Here is a 22,232-nt window from a genome sequence, read left to right as displayed (position 1 = left end):
AAGGCAGTGCCGAAGAATGCTCCAACTACCGCATGATCACGCTTATTTCTCATGCTAGCCAGGTGATGTTGAAAATCCTCCAAAGTAGGCTGCAGCAGTATGTGGATCGGGAGCTACCGGACGTGCAAGCTGGGTTTCGCAAGGGCAGATGAACTAGAGACCAGATTGCCAACCTTCGCTGGATCATGGAAAAAGCAAGAGAGTTCCAGAAACTCACCTCATCATCATCATCAGAATGACTATACCCACTGCAGGGCGAAGGCCTCTCCCATATTTCTCCAAATTAACAACGGTTCTGTGCTTGCTGCATCCACTTGACCCTTGCGAACTTCTTAACCTCATCCGCCCACCTAACTTTCTGCCGCCCCCTGCTAAGCTTTCCTTCCCTTGGAATCAAGTTTGTTACCTAAAGCGACCATCGGTAATCTTCTCTTCGCACTACATGATGTGTACTGCCCATGCCCATTTCTTCTTAATTTCCACTAGAGTGTCGGCAACCTGAGTTATTTCTCTGACCCACACTGCACGCTTCCTATCTCTTAATGTTACCCCTACCATTTTTCGTTCCATAGCCCTCTGGGTTGCCCTCAACTTAAGTAGAACTCTCTTGGTTAGCCTCCACGTTCCAGCCCTATAGATGAGTACAGGTAAGATGCAACAGTTGTATACTTTCCTCTTGAGCGATACCGGTAAGCTGCTAGTCATAATCTACGAGTGCTTGCCAAATGCGCTCCATCCCAATCTTATTCTTGTTATTTTCTTTTCATGGTCTGGATCTGCTTTTACTACCTGTCCTAAGTAGACATATTCGCTCACTACTTCCCGTACTTCGCTACCTAATGTAAACTGCTGTTCCTTTCCGAGGCTGTTGAACATTACCTTAGTCTTCTGCATATTGATTTTCAAGCCTACCTTTCTACTTTTCATCTCTAGGTGATCAATCATTATTTGCAGTTCATTCCCCGAGTTGCTTAGCAAGGCAATGTCATCAGCAAATCGCAGATTACTGAGGTATTCTCCATCTACCCTTATCCCTAACTGCTCTCATTGCAAGTCTCTGAATACTTCCTCTAAGCAAGCTGTGAATATTACTGGGGAGATTGTGTCTCCTTGCCTAACACCTTTCTTTATGAGAATTTTATTACTTTCTTTATGCAGAGCATGGTTACTGTGCAGCCACTATATATATATCTTCCAGCACTTTCACGTACGGCTCGTCTACCCCCTGATTTCGCAATGCCTGCATCACCGCCGAGGTTTCAACTGAGTCAAATGCTTTTTCGTAATCAATGAATGCTATGTATAAGGGCTGGTTTTATTCCGAGCATTTTTCTATCACCTGGTTGATGGTGATAGCAGAAGTAGATGAAACTCATCTACTTCTGCTTTATTGAATATGCGAAAGCGTGTGACGGCGTAGATCACAGCTGATAGTGGCAAGCTCTCCAAGAGAAGGGAGTTCCAATTCACCTCATCTGTCTCCTCAGTAACCTGCATATATGAAAGGCAAGAGGCCACAGTCAGAACTGGGCATGGTCTTACTGATTGGTTTCCGATTGAGAAAGGAGTGAGACAAGGCTCGATACTGTCGCCCTGCCTATTTAAGCTGTATGCTGAGTGCTTCATGAGGAAGGCCGGCCTGGACGAGTCTTCAGCTGGAGTGAAGATTGCTGGAAAACGTATCAACAACCTTAGATATGCGGATGATACCACTTTAATGGCAGAAGGTGAAGTGGAACTCAAGAGACTTCTCATGCGCATACAAGAAGAGAGTGAGAAGTTTGGGCTTAAACTGAACATTGAAAAACAAAGATCATGGCGTCTTGCCGTATCAAGTCCTGTAGCATCAAGGGGCAAGAAGTGGAAGCTGTGACAGATTTTCTCTTCTTGGGCTCCAAGATTACCCCGGAAGGATACTGCAGCCATGAAATTAGGAGACGCCTGCTTCTGGGAAAGAGAGCCATGGCTTGCCTTGACCTCCTAGTAAAGAGCAGAGACATTAAACTGCCAACCAAGATCCGTATAACTCGTGCTATGGTCTTTCCAGTTCTGATGTATGGATGCGAGAGTTGGACTATAAAGAAGGCTATACCGCCGAAGAATTGACGCGTTTGAATTGTGGTGCTGGCGGAGACTCTTGAGAGTTCCTTGGACGGCCAGAAGATCAAATCAGTCGATATTGTCGACCATAAACTCTGACTGCTCAATGAAGAGTCAAATTCTAAATTTAAAACTCAGCTATTTTGGTCATCTGATGAAAAGAGAGGAGTCGCTGGAGAAAGGTTTGATGTTGGGAAAGGTTGAGGGTGACCGGAGAAGGGGGAGGCAGCGAAAGCGGTGGTTAGGTGTTATCCTCGAGGCGCTGCAGATTAAGTTATATATGTGATGTTAGAAAGATTGTGAGACCGGAAAGCGGGGCGTGATAGGGTCCATAAGGTCACGAAGAGTCGGGCCCGACTGAACTGAACTGATACTCACTAAATAACCTACACTGAACTGTCTAATGTTGATTGGTCGAGCAGAACATAAAATGCGTCGACTGACCACAGCAAGGGTATGTGCTGTACGCACTACTTTTGCATTAATGTAAACCACCTCGTGCCTGCTCCTGGCTAACCGTTAATCAGACACCATTTTCTGTTGTTCCGTAGCGAAAAGGGAGCACAGAATTAAAATGCGCCTTAATGAGAAAGAAGAAATAGGGACTGCATCTTTGGTGAACCGATAACGTGAGCTCCCTTTTGAGACAAGGCTCGATACTGTCGCCCTGCCTATTTAATCTGTATGCTGAGTGCTTCATGAGGAAGGCCGGCCTGGACGAGTCTTCAGCTGGAGTGAAGATTGCTGGAAAACGTATCAACAACCTTAGATATGCGGATGATACCACTTTAATGGCAGAAGGTGAAGTGGAACTCAAGAGACTTCTCATGCGCATACAAGAAGAGAGTGAGAAGTTTGGGCTTAAACTGAACATTGAAAAACAAAGATCATGGCGTCTTGCCGTATCAAGTCCTGTAGCATCAAGGGGCAAGAAGTGGAAGCTGTGACAGATTTTCTCTTCTTGGGCTCCAAGATTACCCCGGAAGGATACTGCAGCCATGAAATTAGGAGACGCCTGCTTCTGGGAAAGAGAGCCATGGCTTGCCTTGACCTCCTAGTAAAGAGCAGAGACATTAAACTGCCAACCAAGATCCGTATAACTCGTGCTATGGTCTTTCCAGTTCTGATGTATGGATGCGAGAGTTGGACTATAAAGAAGGCTATACCGCCGAAGAATTGACGCGTTTGAATTGTGGTGCTGGCGGAGACTCTTGAGAGTTCCTTGGACGGCCAGAAGATCAAATCAGTCGATATTGTCGACCATAAACTCTGACTGCTCAATGGAGAGTCAAATTCTAAATTTAAAACTCAGCTATTTTGGTCATCTGATGAAAAGAGAGGAGTCGCTGGAGAAAGGTTTGATGTTGGGAAAGGTTGAGGGTGACCGGAGAAGGGGGAGGCAGCGAAAGCGGTGGTTAGGTGTTATCCTCGAGGCGCTGCAGATTAAGTTATATATGTGATGTTAGAAAGATTGTGAGACCGGAAAGCGGGGCGTGATAGGGTCCATAAGGTCACGAAGAGTCGGGCCCGACTGAACTGAACTGATACTCACTAAATAACCTACACTGAACTGTCTAATGTTGATTGGTCGAGCAGAACATAAAATGCGTCGACTGACCACAGCAAGGGTATGTGCTGTACGCACTACTTTTGCATTAATGTAAACCACCTCGTGCCTGCTCCTGGCTAACCGTTAATCAGACACCATTTTCTGTTGTTCCGTAGCGAAAAGGGAGCACAGAATTAAAATGCGCCTTAATGAGAAAGAAGAAATAGGGACTGCATCTTTGGTGAACCGATAACGTGAGCTGGGTTGTTTATTCGCTTTATTTCAATTCATGCCCAAGGTATGATGCCAGGCTGTTCTTTGTGTAAAACACTGATACATCCGGGAACTCCTCGCATGTGTATGCTGAAATAAACAATGGAAATCATAATTAAGGCGCATTATATACTAACCGAAAAATAAAGCAAAGCCATCTGTACGCTGATCCACGTCACAGCTCAAGAAATTGCATTTCTTGTCTAAAATGATTTGGCATTGTCTTTCACTGCTTAGATGGCATCGCCCGCTGCCTCCATAGTTTTCTTGTCTAAAATTAATTGGCACTGTCTTTCACTGCTTGGTTGGCATCGACCGCTGCCTCCATAATTCGGCAACATTACCATATGATTCATTTCTCCCTGGTAAACAATATTTGCTGCCACCAAAGATCGAATGGTGAATATAAATGGCAAATCAGGTCACTAACATTACTGCCCAGAAAACGTGAAGCAAAATTACCAACTATAGGCACTGAATTAAGGGCAACAAAAATATACTGCGGAATGGTGGAGCTGCACAGATTCAGATAATCCACAATGTGCAACAGATGTGTATTATGATCTCAATAATGTGTCCGTCTCAGCGCGAGTACCGTATCGAAGGAGTACAGCACTGTGACAAACAACCCGTCAAAAACGGTCACTGTAGTGAAAGAAAGAAAATGTCGCCACCCCAACTGACGTTCCATCGGCCCCAGTGTCCGCGTTAGAGACAAGCCTCGTTCTCTCCCCTCCCCCCCTCCTACGTTTTTTCCGACGAGGCTGGCTTGTCTGATAGAAATATGTGCATGCGCGCTTCACCTTTAGCGCACACTGTACAAGACTGGCACAAACACGGAAAGGAAAAACCAAAACACTCACCGAGGTGCAGGCGCTCAGCCCGCACCGGCTTTCTGCCTTGAATTCAAAACGCCTGCGACTGTTAAGCTTCTTAAACACGTCCTCCTCACGCAGAAGCTGCCGCCAAACAGCGGAGTCCTCCGAAGAGTTAAACTGCGTACGTGTCTCACTCCGGTTCGCGCTCCTATTTGAACAAAACGATCTTCGTGCTAATCACCAGCGAAGAACCTACATACGGTGCTTCGCTCCCTGTGCAAGATGTGACCACGGTGGCGGGAAAACACCAACTGGCCCACCGCCGCACTCAGCGTACCCGCGTCGGCGTCCAAAGAAAACGGGGAGCAGAAAAACAGCTTCGGTGAAAAGAGAAAGCCGCCACCGCCGCGTGAGTCCGGCCATGCTGAAGCCAAAGTCGTCTCCGTGAAGAGAAACCATGGATAAATCAGAGCAGCAGAGAACCAGCGGGGAGCACCCCCTCCCCCTTTTTTCTCCCAGCCAACAGGAAGCGACCCTCGACCCCTCCTGACATGCTGGCGCCGTACGCGGGGCACGGGCGGTGTGAGGTAGGGACAGGAGCAAGGCGGCGGCCGAATGCGTATGTTTGAAGAGTCGCCGCAAAAAGACGCGTGCAATCAATTTTTTTTTCATACGCGAATGTTTTTGCTATTCGTGCTAACTCTATAGTATCCGCGGGATCAATTCGGGATTACTTGAACCCCACAATGTAAAAGTGACTTCATTTTAGCACGGTATGAAAAAGAACTCAACAAGGGTAAATAGGGTACGGCTCAGTCCGCAGATGAGCCAACGTTTCGACGAGTGGACTTGTCTTCGTCTGGGCACGGTGTTCACTTCAAGAAAGTGTGAATATGAGCCCTTTTGGCTGGACGCTGATGAAGAGGAAGCAGTCTGTGGAATTGTGATCGTGCTGGTTTGATCATCGTGCGCTTCCTTGCCGACCTCGACGCCGTCCTCGACGTATAGATTAAACCTTCTCTTACACTTGGTGGAGGTGCGGACTGATACCCTTGCCTCACGCTGGAGCTACGCACCCGTACGCTACCGGTAATTCACATGGCCGAAGAGGAACACCCACCAACCGCCCCGATGACCCCGCCGGTCGTCTGCTCTGGCTCCTTGCGCCAGCGAGATCCTGCGCTGTTCAGTGGGACAGACGACACCGACTGTGACGACTGGCTTGCGTCTTACGAGCGAGTGAGTTTGTACAATAAGTGGCACGATGCAACAACGTTAACAAACGTTATTTTTTATTTGACCGGAGTCGCCAACCTGTGGTATCGTAACCACGAGGCCGAAATCACGAATTGGGACTCATTTAAGGCGAACCTTACCACCGTGTTTGGTCGTCCTACTGTACGCGAGCTCCGCGCCGAGCAACGCTTGCACGATCGAACGCAGCGGCTCGGCGAGACGTTTACCAGCTACATTGAAGATGTGAAAGAAAAGAAAAATAATAACAGTAAAACTCCCCAAAAACATAGAGAGAGTTGGCGGATTCTAATACAGACTGCCCCTCATTTTGCGGCAATAAGCTACGGGCAAACCCACCTAGGCTTGGGCAGAATGTTAGACGCTGAAGCATATTGTGAACTTTGCAACTGCATGGTTTAGGAAAGCTCTGTCCTGCCCTACATAGTAGGTTCAACTGGGATCCTGTTTGTTAGTATGATGACTCACTGAACTTGTTTTATGATAAATATAAAATATATCCTACCACTAAAGATTATCTACCGCGACATACAGAAGCTGATGCATTACGGATTTAGATTGACATTCAACAATGTATTTGCATTATTAGTAGGGCCTTTGCCATCATGACGTTTTTAAGGCATACTTTTACTGTGTTGTTGCGAAGCTTGAGCTAAGTGTACACCGTTAATGCTAAAAAATGTCCATGCACTTTTATATAACATGAACGCGCACGCAACTGCATGCTGCTCATATTTCCCTTTCCAGAATCTGGCCAATAGTTGATTACAAGTGAGATCACAAAAGCATAACGAAATTGTTACATCATGTTCTTATCATTGGCGCCTAAAACTGCTTAAAAACATGGGTCAGCATTAACAATAACGCTAATTCTTCGTGAACGTTGAAAACTGACAACAAAAAGCATATAGAAACAATAGTACAGAAAGTCTATTGGGTAGAACACAATGAAAATTCTGCTGGCCCTGTAAAGATTGCACTCAGCGGTGGTTCAATGTCTAACGAAATTCAGTAGATTCAAAAGGAATAGATTCGATAGAGTATAAAAACCCATTTTTGTAAGGGGTAAGTCATAATTTAATACGAAATGAAACAGAAGACGTTACTAGAACGCTTTTTTTTGGTATTCATTAACGACCTTCCTTGCAACGCCTCATCATCAATTCGCCTTTTCGCAGACGACTGCGTTCTGTATCGACGCGTATCATCGAACAACGACCAATACCTCCTCCAAAATAACCTCAACGAAATAACGAACTGGTGCACCCGGTGGCTGATGACACTAAACGTTTCAAAATGCAAGTTCATGACAGTATCACGCAAACGCAATAGCTTAAATTATCAGTCTCAATGGGTCGCTATATAAGGCTTGAAATGAGTCTTCAGTGAGACTGTCCTTCTTTAACGCTTTAGAAGTTTCTTGCACACTTTCGATATAACAGGTGAACTCATTTGTAAGTCACTGCATCAAGTATCACCTTCATCATTTATTGGCCTTTTTTTACCACTTCGAGCACAAGTGGTGTCATGAATATCAAACCATTTTTTGTTTTCATAATAAACATAATATCATGTAAAAATTTCATTAAAACTATGTTTATTTGCAAAATTAAAATAATGTTTATAATACCACACATTGCCTAATATATGAATTGCTATAACATTTAAAACTCAACCCTACAACGTTTACTTTGACTGTTATACTAATACTTTATATCATGCAAGCATTTTGCAATATACATTACATTTTTATGAAATTATTTTCATCTTCGGTGCTACATGAATGATTTTAGCATCTAGCGCTGAAAGACGGTATTGCTGTTGCAGACGAGTTGCTGTCATGTTAGCCTTGAAGAAACTTCGATGTGATCACTGCTCATTCAGTTTTCTTTTGTTCCTATTCTTGCACAGGCTTGGGGAAAATTCGGATCAAAATGGACAAAAGCAGCTACCATGCCGCAATGTATGCCATGCTTGTCGAACGTTTGCTGAACGACAGTGTTTTTTATATCCGTTCACGTGTGGTACGTTGACGACATGCCGCTGCAGCATCTACCTTCTGTGCTCTTTAATTTCGCTGCTGCACTCTTTAATTTCGCTGCTGCACTCACCACGAAACTAGCGAGAGACAGCGCGAAACCAGGCAAAAGCCACCCGCCGCCGCTGAAGCAGACGCGGAGCGAACAGTGAGCAGGTCGCGTCCCTTGCGGTGGCGGAGAGCGTAACTCAAGGAGAAAAGTTCCCATTGTTCCCGCGGCGATTGAGAAGGCCGTAAGAAAGAGTGCGGGCTCTCTCCCTTGAGACCGGCCGTGGGTAGAGTGTACTAGAAGGGTGTGAGTGGGACGAACGCGGCGCTCAAAGCGAGGCGCTGGCTGTCGAGAGAAGAGAGGGCGCTGTGATCGAACTAGATTGGCTGGGCGCGCCGTCCGGGGGCCATCGGCGCAGTGGTGCAAAAGATAGGTCCCCGCGGTGTGTTTCGGAACGCTTGTAGTCGCTGTCTCGACAAAAACCAGTAATTGGTCGTCCCCTCCGTGTGCGTGTCAGGCGAGTTGCAACTGCAGCGCACTCCACGAGCTCACGTGTATGTCTGGCCTCACAGCTTAAACGAAATCTACCATTAGCAAACTTTTTTTAATACTGATGAAATATCCGTCGTCATGCATTGATAATAAAATAAGTCCTTAACCAGATAATGTGTTTTTGACATCGGAATCACGAAACGCCATGGTTTCAGCGCAGGAACAAAATAAATTTACACGGAATGTGTGGACGCGAACAAAACTAAACACAGCGCAGGAATGCGTTCGGTGCGCAATTTCGCGCTTCCGAATGAAACAGTCTGGAATCGCAGAGTCGAGAAATGTCACAAGGTCGGCGCATTCAAGAGCCCCCGCGTGCGCAAATCGCAACAGCTGAGTGCAAGATTGGGATTCAGACACCACCCAGCGCTCAATTTACTTATCTATCAACTTGTTCTTTTGAGCAAGCAGGGTATCACTGATCAAAGTTCTGTTGTACAAGCAAAATCTTTTCTTACAGCATTGTGCAAGGATGAATAAGTTCTTGGTTTTGGCAATAAAAGGCCTTGAAGCATGTCAATAATTGGACAGGAAAGATGTGTATTATAAACCACTGATGGCAAGTGCAACTCAAACATAATGACCAATTGATGCAAAACATGTCAACATTTATTTTGCGACAGCAACAAGCAGTACTGCTAGTCAGCATCACAGGCACCTGCGCACTTTTAGGTGTTTCATCCTTTGACGCCTTTCATCGTTAGACTTGTTTAGGCCCTTAATCAGGAAGTGGAGCCGTGTTACAATGTAAAACTTCATAACCTTTGTCTTTACCTCGCGTTCATGGACTGTGCATCCAATTGCTTTTTCTTTGGTCCTGAGCAGAGACAGAACATCAAGAATGCTGTCAGCATGCAACTTATTCGTGCTGAAGCAGCCCGTAAAGGCACTTTCTAAGTAGTTAATAAACTCAAAGAGCTCCTTTGACGGATACAGCAGTCCACCTACATCAGCGAAGCTCGTAAAACTTGAGTGTAGGTCTGACCTCCCCTCTGTAGTGCTCACAAGCAGAAGAGTGCGACATGCATCACATCCAGTTTTTTTCACAAACTTCCTGGCGGCATATCCTGCCATGTGGTAGATGAGGCGTGAGTCACTTCTTTTTTCAACTAAACTTATATGCTCACCGGGAACACCGTTGCCTTTCTGGCTGGTAGTATCCTCGAGGGAATCAAGATCCCCCCTTGAAATACAGCTGTCAATTGTGTCTTCCAAGGTTGTGGTATTTGTTAGGTCTGTGTTTCCTGTGTCAAGTAAAGCTGTGAGGACTAGTGGCTCAACACTGGCACCATCCACAGGTCTGGCCAGGCTGTAAAAACTAAGGCAGTTGACAGTTATCAAGAATTGCTCAGGTGTAGGGTGGTCATTACACCCCGACGACTGCTGTACAACACCGAACAAGTTTTCAACAGGATCTTGACTTAACTTGGCCGTCATTAAGTACTTAAATCCAACTTCTTTGGTTAAATACTCTAACAGGCAAAGCACTCCAGACAGTGTCACTCTAAAGCCGACAGTCGTTGTCTTGCTGATGAAGCCAACCCCGTTGACTGTGCGCTGCTCCCATTGAGTGATGTAGTCCAGGAAATCCGACAATGCAGCAGCACCTCTTGAATTTGGCCACAGAGCTTCAGACTTGTAGCGTGATGTCATTATTTTTATCAGCTGGTTGATCATCCGGAAAAAACAAAGATCTATCTGTCACTACAGATATTAGAGAGCAATACTAATTTAACAACTGAAGTCAACTTTCTGTCACATAGGCTCCACATGCACAGATGAAGAGTACAAAACATGTTACCTGAAGAATTTTTCTGTAGCATCTATGGCTCCTTTTCCGTAACTGGATTCAAGCCTGTCCTTGTAATGATGCAAGCCACGCAGCACACGGTCACCAAAGAGCTGGAACGCTAGGGTGACCCGCATTTTTTCAAAACCATTCAGGTCTAGATGGCTTGAAGTCAGCCCAGGCATCGCCTTCAGCGTCACGTTATCTTTGTCATAGTTGAAGGCTTCTTTAACAAAATATGTTGAAACCTGCATCATAAAAATACACTTTGTTAGTCACTCTGCAGGATAACTATGTTGGAAAACTCAAAACAGATAAAATCTTACTCGTCCATCTGGTGTATTAAAGCCTCCTTTCAGCAGTGAGTTGCGGGAAGTCTGAAAGGAAATACAGGTTCCTTTTTGCGTCAATAGGCTGTTTCACGCTGCACGTAATCTTGCTGGCAGATGCTTTAATTCCCATTAGTGTCCACATTTTACGATTCCAGGAGGCACCGTCACAGGTTACAAAATCTACGAAGAGCCCCGCTTGCTCAGCCAAAATCACGGCTTCAACAACTATTTTGCACAGCAGGTTTCCCTTGACATTTCCATTCGCTGCAAATACTCCTATTATCTGTGAAAACTTCCCAGTGAACGGGACAAACATGACAACCATTCCATGGTCGCATGGAAGGCCTGCGTCTTCGGGAGGTGTGAACGGGCCGAGATCAACAAATCCACGCAACTTTGCACACTTTTCCACTGAAAGGTGCTCTGACAACTTCATTTCGTCAATCAGAAGGCCGCCATGACGACTGAAGCTGTCCATTTTGCTTGTTTTTTCTTTGAGGATTTCCATCACCCTCTTGTTGAAGCCAAAGCCACTTTTATATGCTGCAGTGTACTTCTTCAAAGTGGTGTTACTTGGAAGTACAAGAATGTTGTGCTTCCTGATGTGCCTATAGAGTCTTGCGCTCCTCATTTTCATTAAAATGCACTCAAGTACCCACTCCTTAGTAAAGTTCATGCCCCTTGTACTCTTTCTTTTGCAGGCATTAAAGCAGTGCCGCACGCTTTCCTGTTGTTTTCTGGGCAACATAGCAATACTTTCTGCCAAGGTCTCTTCTTTTATTGCTGAATTTCGTGCCTTCATGCTCTCAATTTGCCCCTTCAGGCTTAATAGCCTCTTGGGCAGACGCCTGTGCTTCTGCAATACAGCCCTGAGCTTTTTGGCCGCTGTCGTGGCTTGTTTGTGACGACGGTTTCTAAGCCGAGACATCCGTGTGAGCAGGGACTTGCGCAGATAGCGGCATGAAAGGCATGGCACTCCTGAAAAGAAATAAGGCATTTCATTTTGTTAAGCCCTCATGCTACACACAATATATTCACAATGATATGTGAAGAGTAATATTGTTTTAAATAAACATGAATGTCAAAAGTAGTGAAGCTACTACCAAAGATCATAGAAAAATACTTGAGAAATTTGCCCTCACTTATCATTCTACTTATACAAGTGCACAATGCATGAAGGGATTGTACGAACAACTAAAGGTTTTGTCCGCATGCTTGAGCAAACACACCTAGGAAATTAGATATATTTTAGTAATATGATACCACATGCAGTGAACTTTCAACCTAATCTTGCACCCAGTAGCACGGGGAACGACCTTCACAGTTTACTGCATATGTCAGTTCGCTCCACAAATTTACCTTTGGTTGTTGTCATCCCTGTGCATGTCTTGCTGTGGAAGGCACCATGAATGACCGTTGTTTTTTCAAGAAGTTTTGTAGTGAGATCATTCTCTAAAATAGCAGAGGCAGAGTTCGCACCAGGACATGCAAGAAATTCAGAGGCTTCAAAAATGACTCGCTCTGCTTCGAGCACAGTCTTCGCAGCACCTTCAGCGACGAGTTTTCCCTTGAGGAATGTTCTGTGTGTAATCTCGGTCGCGCTCAGGCTGAACAGAACAGCCTTTTCTGAAGTCACCGTGCCAGAGCTTGCTTCCAAGCTTGACAGTGCGTAAACAGTGCCTTCGTAGTCGGGAAAATTATGCACTGACCAGTATGCTGAAGGGGTCTTCAGGTATCTGAGATTGTTGGAGTCAAGGGCTGGCGATAGCGTGCGCTCCACTGGCGATTCATCGTCGCAGCTTCCACTGTCGTGCACGGCTATAGGTAGTGCACTTGTGCAGGCTTTCTTCCTTTTGCTGCCCGGGCTTCCGAGTAAGGTAGACGTGCCGCGTTTGCATGGTGCACGTTTCGGGGGTGCCTTCGAGCTCAAATATTTCGGTGCATTGGGCAAAAGCGTGGGCACTGCTTCCGGCGTGAGCGCGGGCACTCCGCGCACGATTCTTACTTCTTTGCCGGCCACTATGTGCACGTAGTCACGAAGTATATATCGCTCTTCAAAGTGCAGCTCACACACTGCGCAGTTCTCATCCAGAGGCTTGTCGGCGCGATGAAGGTTCCGCTCCCAGGCTTTCCTTCGAACCGAATCTTTCGGGACGCTGAACAACGATAACTTCTTCTCGGCTTTGACGCCCGTGTAGCCGGTGCGACATCCCGGTGCGTAGCAATGACGATGCTTAGGCATGCCACACACTTTGATGGTAACAGCAGGATATTACACAAAAGAGCACGCCACGCAAAAAACCGCTGCCGCTAGCTGTTCGTGAAGAGTCCTGACGCTTCGGCCGTGCTTCGGCCGCTTCAACCACTCCGGGGACTCCGGCGCAAACCAATCTACTTCGACCGCAGCGCCACGGCAGCAATTTCCACGCGGAGCGCCTCACCTCCAAGCAAGCGCGGAACCGGTTATTCGGCCCACTCAGATCCTTCTAGTACACTCTACCGTGGGTGGCGGTTCCACGGTCGCCATCTTGGAAGTAGTTCAGATTCTGCCACCAGGCTACGCCACTTATCCATGACTGAGGAATTGAGTACACAGCCACCCAGCCCTCTCGACTTGCACTGCCTGAACGCTTTTCTTTGTTGCTGCCCGGACTTTGAAAGATTTTTGTTGCTCCACAGCGGCGTCCAGGCAGAGAAGGGGAGGGCTTTTGTCCCGGTCCTGCCCAGCATGGGCTGCCCCATTGAACTCCCCTCTTCACCCCACCACACCACTACTTCGAACAATACGCCTCTCTTGCCTATACTTCGTCTCACAAGATGTTTGCAGCACAGCGAAAGGCAGAGGCACCCCGGCCTGTCCAACCAGGATCGCGCGTACAGTAGGCAATTGTGCTCATAAGCGCCTCTCGCCCCCCAAATTGGCGGGGTGACAGTAGGAGTGCCCTGGGGCGAGAGGCACTTAGGAGCACAATAGACCTCTCCTCGGGTACGTCACGCGATGCGAGTGACGTCACGGTGGTGACGTTTCCGGTTTGCGCCGCAGACGCCGATGGGCAAAACAGTCGCCTGAATGCATGCGCTCGCATAGAGATTCGCTGCGCGAGCAACAATAATCTTCATTGCGGGCATTGGGACCTTTGCCTCGACCCTGAATCACGAGCTGCTGTGCAGTGGGATGCACCAACCGCGCCAAGAAAGGCTCTGGTGTACGCTTTTTTTTTTCGTTTTCCACGGGACGAAAATCTGAAAGTGTGTGTGCACGCACTGCGCCGAGATAAATGGAAGCCCACAGACCGGATCTGCGGAACTTGCCCATGCTGATTTGTTCTAGAGTTCAGCTAGTTTATCATTCACTGGACTTATTACACTATCTGGTGATTTACATAAAACTGTTTGACTGCAGGTTGTTTTGTGCCCATAGAAGTAGGGGCTTTGAGAAGGCAAGCCGTACCTCATTATTTACCTTCTTCGTTAACATTTTTTCATGTTTCCTCAAAAAGGGTGCTCAACTCAACCTCTTTTGAGCTGATATATATGCAACTCATCTCAGTGGTAAGTAGCAACTAGTAAGGTATGTTGTCAGAGAGTTTAAGCTAAAACTAAGGTAATAAAGATCAAGTAGTTAGAGGGAATAAAAAAAATTGTTACGTACACTTTCACGGAACTGGTTGTTCCACTCACAAAGCTGCGAACTAGTGGACCGAATGAGTCCAGATGAAACGAGCATTTCCACTTTGAAGAGTAAATAAGCTACATGCGTGGCTAAACTAAAAGATAAATGTTTATTACTGTTAAATGTCAAGCATTACGAGAGCGCGCACACTTTGAAACTTGTAGATTACCATTCGAGCTATTGCAGCAACTAAAGTGCCAGAACCTCTAGAAAACGTTCAGCGTGCACAGGGATGGTAGAAGGTAATAAACATTTTAATTGTAGCAAACTGGTAGCATAGTACGGCTTACAAGTGTAAATTTGGCTAGACTTGCAAGCGTAAAGGCTAGATAGGTAGGGTCTGAAGTGCTCAGGCGGCACATGGGTTATGAGGCACGTCGCATAACACGGATCCGGAACATTTTGGCCACCAAAGACCTGACACTGCACGACACAAGAGCACGCTTTCAACTTTGGCCCCATCGATAAGTTGCCGCCGCTGCAACCGCGGCCGGGATAGAACCAGCGACTTCGAAAACCTTATAACACGATCAAAAAATACGAGATCCTATGCTCTGCGTATCGCAGGCTGATTTCACGCGTGAAGGATATATTCTGGCGGGACGATTTGCGTCTACTGCACTTCCAATCTGCCGCATGCATTCATATCAAAGTAACCTGTTAAAACGCTATTGCTCGACGTCACACCAAGGTCTATGTACATGGTCACACCGAACACAGCTTACCCGGCCATGCATGTGCAGTGAGCTGCCTGTACGATTCCGTCCTTGTGCCAAACAAAAGCGTCCAGGCTTCATATAGCTTGCCGGTGGTCCTCTGCGACGGCGCCACTTTAGCTTTTAAAAAGCGGCACTTTAAGCCAGCGTCGGCAATGAAAACTTGGCGCACATGCCCTTCCGCTGCAAGAACGTAAGCCTTCAACGAGCGATAGGACTTCAAGCTATCCGTGGCGTAGCTAGGGCCGGGCGTCTGAACAAGATACACGCATATGTCACCAAAACGAACATTCGGCCACAATTTGGGGTCATTTTTCCAGTCCTTCAATAGGAAGGGGTCGGGGTATTGGTCCCCGTCAACTACTAACTTTTCAACATACCGCCGGCGAGCGATTTCAGGCAATAACGTCGCGTACTCAGGCAGCTCCATCGGTTTGGAATACACAGGAACGCATTGGAGGCTAGTCGAGACAAGGAATGGGCCTTGGTCGAGACCACGGCGTAAGAAATAATCGAGACACAAGCGCGCGCCGCTGCATTTCAGTCGGCCGCGGCCGAGAAAAACGACGGATTTTGCCCATCGCCGCTGCATCGAAGAGCGCTGCAGTCGCCGCACGTGCGTTCCGTGACGTCACGTTGTTTACTCTGCCTTTAGCAGTGCTGCAGATATCTTGTGAGAGGAAGTATAGTTTCCGCTGTAGAGCCACGAACCCGAATGCTTTATCAAACGGTATTACAAATATGATAATGTAGCTATAATTAGCTGAACTTCAGTCAACAGTCGCCCTTGTTTATTTTTTGTTCGTGCTTGTCCAATATTTTAAACTAGAGCTGGTAAGTTACAATGTGCAAATAAGTGAATGATTGTCCACTTTTTCTCCTTTTGAGATGAAACGATATTTCGGAATAGACGTGAAATCCACCAAGAGGCTATGTATCGCGCAGGAGGCCGGCATGTATTCATGTTCTCCTCGGCACTGAGAAGGCGCATTCACACTAAACTATGTGGGAAATGGGGGAAGGGGAGAAGGGGTTGTAAAGGAAGGTTGCCAGAAGAAAGGACCAAACGGGGACGGTTTTGTAGGCGCTTATGGCGGCCACTTCCCCACTCCCAATTGGATGCTCCACAGTCCTCACTTTATTCGCTCGCGCGCGCGCGCGTGCGTGCGTGTGTGTGTGTGTGTGTGTGTGTGTGTGTGTGTGTGTGTGTGTGTGTGTGTGTGTGTGCGTGCGTGCGTGTGTGCGTGTGTGTGTGTGCGTGTGCGTGTGTGCGTGTGCGTGTGTGCGTGTGTGTGTGTGTGTGTGTGTGTGTGTGTGTGTGTGTGTGTGTGTGTGTGTGTGTGTGTGTGTGTGTGTGTGTGTGCGTGCAAAAATGAACGCCGATCCAGCTTCCCTGCCGAATGCATCAACGGTTTACCGCAGACGCCGTAATTCTTCGGACAATCCGCGGTATATCCCCCTTCACGAAGCGGAATTAGCTAGGAAGAGGACAGGACATCACGCACGTATAAAATAAATAAAATAAGCACAAATAAAAGCATCAAACGGGAAACCAATTTAGTGTTTTCTCTCATTAAAAAAAGAAATAATATATATAGGGCCACTGGTCAAGTCAAAGTATTTGAAGAAAATATGAACGAATGCTTTTTGTCTGGTTCCTCCATTGTGAGCAACGAAGCCGTAGGGTTTCCGAAACGTTAGTACGTTTTCATGAAACTGACTTGGTCAGTGACCCTGTACATTTTTTTATGCCACCACCTGATCAGACTGTATTTCGTCGAACTCTTGATTATAGAGGTTTCTCTCATTTGAGCTAAACCTCGACATTCGGTTCAGCAGCGTTGAACCTCATCATTTTATTTTTTATTTTTAGTGATGACAATGACGGAAATGCAGTGGCAAAACCCGGGATTCAACATCACATTTTTGTATTAGAGAAGCTTCACATGGCTGCTTCCTACTTGCCCATTCAGCGAAAACATCCCCGGCAGCTACTGAGGCACGTTACATTTACTGTCATCACCGGAACATAACATTCGAAAGAAAAAAAAACGACTGAAACGCTGGTGATTATCTTCGGCCGGACAATATATCCTTTTTTCTCCTTTTCCTTGGAGCCTCCACTGCTTGCGCTATATAGGAACTTCAGTAGGAAGGTTGAAGAGGCATGCTTATGCATGTTCAGGTTCTCAAGTTGTACTTGGCAGACTGTCGAAACATTTTATCTGTACCAGTGAAGTGGCAGAGGCCTCCTTTGTTTGTCGGTTTCCCCATGTTAGCGGTTATTCGCTTCTCGTGCGAGGCAGCCCCATGAGCAGAAAGATGCCTGGTTTTGCCAAACACAAGCATATATCATGTGTGTTACTAAAAAAGCTAGAAACGAGTAACGAAAGCCACTACTTGTACTGAACAAGAAGCACGTTTCGTTCGCCGGGTACAGTGTTGATTGTAGCCAGGGCGCACCTCAGCTGCACGAGCGAGAGGCTTAGCTGCACGTTTCGGCACACAAACAGTATGACACACTGAATTCGAGACGATAAATAAATATCAAAGCAAGCAAGTGCACATTTGTCAAGGGACCATTTTCAAGTAGCGCTACGGCGCATGCGCGAAGCACCTGAGTGCACGACACACCTGCACCTGAGTTCGACCCGACTCGCCAGTGTTTACCTCTCTCGCCCGATGAAAAGGAAAGGGCAGAGGGGAAAACGTTGTAGAAGCACAATACCCTCTTGTAAATACCCTTCGATTCAGGATGTTTGTGGCGCCATCCTCGTAAGTTTTCTGAACTGCGACATTTTAGTGCACATAAAATGTTATAGATGGCGCTACCTACTACATTTATCATACGTGGCTCTGTTATTTCACTATTATTTGCTTTTTGTACACTTTGTAGTTGATAATTGTTACCGGTTGAATAAAGGAACGAAAGCCCCGAACCTTTAAGTTATATTCACCAGAAAAAAAACAAGCCATGGAGCATTTCAATCATGCCTAAAATATTTCATGAAGAGCTCGCGCGCTTCAAGTGAACCACGAAAAAAAAATTACCTGAAATCACCCTGACCGTGCACATTCCTCGAGAGTCGTAGAACAAAACTGATGCTTATCCTCTGACAGCGAGGTGTAAAGTTTTTCCACGCGAAATTTCAGCACAGGTAAAAGCTTGTTATTTAGCCATTTTACAAACAACGCTAAGCTTGATCACAAATAACTTTTACACTAAATGAAGCAAATAGATGATATTTTCAGGACAAAGCGAACTATGTACGACCTCCAACTGCGCAAAAATCTCCGCAGCAGAAGGCATATCTTGAAAGTTATTGTATGTATAATTACCTGTTTTATACACTTTTCACAGGCGCGTGGCTAATAAACTATGCGATACACAGTAATAAAAATGCTTAAATTTGTTCATTACTATCTAATCTAAAAATCTCCCGAACGGTTTTTCTCTAAGCGCAAAAGATTTTGCACAATTTTGCATTTCCTGAGACAAGTAGAGTTGAAAAGCCATTTCTTACCTTTGTGTTTTCCTTTACAGCCTAAACATCGTTGCAGCTATTTATAGACCAAATGCACCATTAGAAAGCAGAGGGAATAAACCTTACAAATATATTAAAGTCACATTTATAAACTATACGAGTGAGGCGCAGTAGAGGTACGATTATCACCAAAAATGTCTCTTAACCACTGGAGTGGCGGGGGTCCCACTCCGGCAGCGCGAATGTGCCATTTTAGGCAATGTTTGCGTGAGCATTCTGCGCGTTGTTCTTTTTCGAACATCACAATGTAGGCATCATTCGAAAGCTTAATATACGCTCTGTCAATTGATGTGCGCTGCTTTAGTGTGCTAACGTTATCAACTGCAGGAGAGGTGGTATTGCAGATGACAAATTCGCTAGCGTCGTTGATATACCCTACTTCGGATTAATTTGCTGAAGAAACTGCTGCACTTAGAACAGTTTCCTTTGGCCTACACATATAATGGGTATTGATCTTAGGTAAAATAACGCGTAATTAGTTTTAATTTAATTAGTATTTGATCAGCAGCCTTTTAAACATGGTAAAGTTTGGCTATTTTGGGCACGAATATCTGCACTTTATCAACGTGCACAGCAGTAAAATGTTTACCACTTCGGGCGCACATTATAATAGTTCAGTGTACGAAGTTTCATCGAAATTTATTCGCTAGTTCGTTTTTTATTACCTTTCCAATTTGAAGATTTCCGTAATACTGCCTCACATCGCATAGCTTGACCAGAAAAACCGCTCATTCTACAGCCTAGGAATCATGCACGGCGAAACTAGAATAGCAGTTCTTTGACCAAATAAGCGTAAATTGCGCTTTACACAATTATCACGATTATACTGATCCTTCAAATATAATCAATTTTTCGTACACGACATTCAATCGAGAAGGCCGCCATACTGAACAACGTGAGCCTTGTTTGAGTCGGCTTCCTTTTAATATTGTATTACTGTAAAATAAAGTTAAAATAAGAAGCACAAACAATGGTGATAATTAGTATTTGCACCTGTATTCGCTCATTAAAGATTTTTACTGCTAGCGCCATCTAGGTAAAAGCAGCGAAATTGTGAGTTCATTCAACTACCAGGAGAGGCGCGCGTGACTACACTCCTTCAAAGTATTGAAGCTAGTCAAGAAACCTAGAAGTCAGCTTCTCTGCAGTGCAAAAACCCCTTCACCATGGCGGCCAAACCTGTTTTGGGGGCAGAAATCAGGTGCAGTGCAGGAGACGTCTATTGTGGCAATAATGGCCACTTCCATTTCCTGCACCCCTCTTGTCGCAATTATGGGATTAAGAACCCCTCCGTTTGTGAGTGCCATTCATAACACCTCCCCTGCCCCTACCTCCTCCAGGCTGTCAATAGTGAAGGAATTCTGCTCAAAACATTTGCGCATGACATCAGGCTGGACATAGAAGTATTCTGCGCTGCACCCAACTTCTGCCCTCAAAACAGGTTTGGCTGCCATGGTGAAGGGGTTTTGCTCTGCTGACTTCTAGGTTTCTGCAACCCACCTATACTACTTTTGTGCTGTGAAGTGTTTTGCTTGTTGCTATTTGCATTGCTGTTTGTGAGGTGAGTGTCACACTTTTCAAAAATTGATTGCCTGTCGAAACAACTTCTTTCTGCAGCAGATTCGGTTTCAAACATTCCATAGAGGAAGAATTTCGACAACTCTCTCACCTGATGCAGAGGCTACAATTCATGATCTAGAGGAAAGCAGAGAGTGTCAGTGGAGTGAAAGGAATGAATGAATACCTGGAGGCACCACTCTATCGAGAACGTGGTGCGAGACACCACTGGTTCTTAGCACAAGGAGACGCATCTACTCAAAGTGGAAACACAAACAGTTCATTAGGGAAGGACCGCCGAGTGAAAGCTTTTTTTTAGGTGACAAGCCATGACACGCACATTGCGTGCGTGCACACGTTTTGCACCCATACACTATGGTTTATGCTCGCACGAAGAACCTGCACATGGTCACCGCATCACCCTTTGCACCCCTGCAATGTGTGCTAACAGTGGACGCTTGCCTGCAGTGCTAAGCCGCTAACCTTCACGCCCAATCGCTGAGGGGCTTTGCGCTATTTTGTGCTTTTCTGAATATGCTTCTGGCCCTGTACTTTCCCCCTCACGCATTCGTATTTCGCTAGGCGCTTCAGGCTCGGATAGCAAGTGACACGACTAGCAAAAACCAAACAGAATGCGCAGAATCTTCCGGTAAAGTTACATGTCTAGGGCTTGCTTTTCAACTGGCGACAAAAGTGCAAATCGACAGATTGCAGGTTGCTTGGACGAGGTTCTTCATCCGTGCGCGCAGTTGGTCCAGTGGTATTTCTCGCAAAATCTAGACATTATGTGTTTGACAGCGAGTGCTACGGATATCGCCACGTTATGCTGCATGGTGTGCTGGCAAAATGCTCGCACGTGACATCACGATACGCCAGCTGGCGTACCACGCGTATGATCCACCGTTTAGATGCTATGTGCGTCATGCGACTCTCAAATATTGGTCGAAAAAGGAATAGGACAGTAGACCAAAAGAAATAGTTTCGGCCAGCGGTATCGAGTGGTTGTCTCCTTCACATCTTCGTTGGTGCGTGCTCTGTTCCCTAGAGCTTTCAGTGGCACACGTGTGCTTAGGTGCAGCTGTCCTCTCGGAAAGCCACGTTTTGAATGTAGCTTCGCAGCCGCTACAAGAAATACAACTGCAAAAGGACGACGTCGCATACGGATTAGAGATGAAAAAAAAAAGAAAGTGAAAGGGGGTTTTTACTGTGCTTTAACAGGGATAATAGCCCTCTAGAAGTTTCACGGCGAACCACACAAGAACACAGCCAGTCTCAGTCTCCACAAGCGAGCACGAGCAGCGCAGCGGCACTTCGTCGTCCTTATCCTCGTCTTCGTGATATTCTCGCCTACTTAATCCTCGTCTTCGTATATCCTCGTGTAGTTCACTACAATTTCCCCCGGAGCGAGGAGGAGCCATCCTGGCGACCTATGGTGAGGGCAAGAGGAGCGGATCGTAGTACGTTTTGAGGCGGCTCACGTGCACAGTTTCGCGGCCGCGATGACGCATGTCCGAAGAGGTAGTGAGTGGCTCCACGATGTAATTCACAGGGGAGGTTTGACGGACAATGCGGTAGGGGCCGTGATACTCGGTTCGAAATTTTGATGACAATCCCGGTGGGGTGCCGGGAACCCAAAGCCAAACAAGGGATCCTGCAGGAAAAACGTGTGGCGTCTGATCTTTGTCGCGGTGATGCTTTTGGCGGCCTTGAGATTCCGATGTAAAACACCGGGCCAACTGGCGACATTCCTCCGCATGTTTGGCAACGTCTGAAAGGAGAGTACACTCGGAGGAGTCGGGACGATATGGTAAAATAGTGTCCATTGTGGACGACGCCTCACGCCCATAAAGGAGGAAGAAAGGGCTAAATCCAGTAGTTGACTGCGTGGCGGTGTTATAAGCGTATGTCACGAAAGGAAGGACAGCGTCCCAGTTAGTCTGATCCGCGGCAACGTACATCGTCAGCATATTTCCGAGAGTGCGATTGAAGCGCTCAGTCAACCCGTTTGTTTGAGGGTGGTAGGCTGTTGTGGTCTGATGTATGATGC

The 22,232-nt window shown here is 46.3% G+C and overlaps 1 pseudogene; it reads right to left on the bottom strand.

Annotated features, from left to right (window-relative positions):
* Positions 1 to 10,298: 10,298 nt before the first annotated feature.
* LOC146209961 (uncharacterized) lies at positions 10,299 to 13,094 on the bottom strand (annotated as a pseudogene).
* Between the last annotated feature and the right edge of the window lie 9,138 nt (positions 13,095 to 22,232).

Source organism: Amblyomma maculatum, chromosome 1 (assembly GCF_055883805.1).
Source record: "Amblyomma maculatum isolate TAMU_Amacu chromosome 1, ASM5588380v1, whole genome shotgun sequence".
Taxonomy (NCBI): domain Eukaryota; kingdom Metazoa; phylum Arthropoda; class Arachnida; order Ixodida; family Ixodidae; genus Amblyomma; species Amblyomma maculatum.
This window is presented reverse-complemented; position numbering and strand designations above follow the sequence as displayed.